Consider the following 2,145-nt stretch of genomic DNA (forward strand, 5'->3'; position numbering starts at 1 on the left):
CTACTAAGTATGATCTGAACTTGTCAATGGCGTAAACCACTGCAAGTAATTCTTTTTCTGTGGTTGTGTAGTTTTTCTGGGCATCATTTAGAACGCGACTAGCATAATAAATGACGTGCAGAAGCTTGTCATGCCTCTGTCCCAATACTGCACTAATGGCGTGATCACTGGCATCACACATTAGCTCAAATGGTAACATCCAGTCTGGTGCAGAAATGACTGGTGCTGTGACTAGCTTAGCTTTCAGCGTTTCAAATGCCTGCAGGCACTCTGTGTCAAACACAAATGGCATGTCAGCAGCTAGCAGATTGCTTAGAGGTTTTGCGATTTTTGAAAAATCCTTTATAAACCTCCTATAGAATCCTGCATGCCCCAGAAAGCTTCTGATTGCCTTAACATTGGCAGGTGGTGGTAATTTTTCAATTACCTCTATTTTTGCTTGATCCACCTCTATCCCTTGTTTGAGATTTTATACCCAAGAACAATTCCTTCAGTCACCATGAAGTGACACTTTTCCCAGTTTAAAACTAGATTGGTCTCTTGGCATCTTTTCAGAACAAGTTTCAGGTGATCAAGGCAGGAGCTGAATGAGTCTCCATATACTGAGAAGTCATCCATGAAGACTTCCAGAAATTTTTCCACCATATCAGAGAAAATAGAGAGCATGAATCTCTGGAAGGTTGCAGGTGCATTACATAGCCCAAATGGCATCCTTCTATAAGCAAACACTCCGGATGGACATTTGAATGCTGTTTTCTCTTGATCCTGGGGATCTACTGCAATCTGGTTATAGCCTGAGTAGCCATCCAAAAAGCAGTAATAATCATGACCTGCTAGTCTTTCTAGCATCTGGTCTATGAATGGTAAAGGAAAATGATCCTTTCTGGTGGCTGTATTGAGCCTTCTGTAGTCAATACATATGCGCCACCCTGTAACTGTTCTTGTAGGAACCAGTTCATTTTTTTCATTATGAATCACTGTCATGCCTCCTTTTTTGGGACGACTTGAACAGGGCTCACCCAGGGGCTATCAGAAATAGGATAAATAATCCCAGCCTCCAGTAATTTGGTGACCTCTTTCTACACCACTTCTTTCATGGCTGGATTTAGCCGCCTCTGTGGTTGCACCACTGGTTTGGCATTATCCTCCAATAAGATTTTGTGCATGCATCTAGCTGGGCTTATGCCCTTAAGGTCACCTATGGACCACCCAAGAGCTGTCTTGTGTGTCCTTAGCACTTGAATAAGTGCCTCCTCTTCCTGTGAATTTAAAGCAGAGCTTATGATCACTGGAAAAGTGTCACCTTCTCCCAGAAACGCATATTTCAAGGATGGTGGTAATGGCTTGAGCTCGGGTTTAGGAGGTTTTTCCTCTTTCAGAAGAAAGTTCAGAGGCTCTTTCATGTCCTCTGAATCCTCCAAATCAGGCTGAACATCTGTAAAGATGTCTTCCAACTCTGATTTGAGACTCTCAGCCATGTTGATCTCTTCTACCAAAGAGTCAATAAGATCAACTTTCATGCAGTCTGTTGATGTATCTAGATGCTGCATGGCTTTGACAGCGTTCAACTTGAACTCATCATCATTGACTCTCAGGGTTATTTCCCCCTGTTGGACGTCAATGAGGGATCGTCCAGTTGCTAGGAAGGGTCTTCCTAGAATGAGAGTAGCACTCTTGTGCTCCTCCATTTCCAGCACAACAAAGTCAGTGGGAAAGGCGAATGGCCCAACTCTGACAATCATGTCCTCAATCACGCCTGATGGGTATTTAGTGGAACCATCAGCAAGTTGGAGACATATCCGGGTTGGTTTAACTTCTTCAGTTAAGCAAGCTTCCTGATAGTGGATGCAGGTATTAGGTTGATGCTTGCCCCAAGATCGCATAAAGCTGTCTTGGTGCAATTACCTTCTAATATGCATGGTATCAGAAAACTCCCAGGGTCTTTAAGCTTATCAGGAAAGCTCTTCAGAATGACTGCACTGCATTCTTCAGTGAGGAGAACTCTTTCTGTTTCTCTCCAATCCTTTTTATGACTCAAGATCTCTTTCATGAACTTGGCATAAGAAGGTATTTGCTCAAGTTCTTCTGCAAATGGAATCTTTATTTCAAGAGTCCTGAGATAATCTGCAAAGCGAGCAAATTGCT

This window comes from Arachis ipaensis, chromosome B10, assembly GCF_059453495.1.
Source record: "Arachis ipaensis isolate K30076 ecotype BB chromosome B10, ASM5945349v1, whole genome shotgun sequence".
In the NCBI taxonomy this organism is placed as follows: domain Eukaryota; kingdom Viridiplantae; phylum Streptophyta; class Magnoliopsida; order Fabales; family Fabaceae; genus Arachis; species Arachis ipaensis.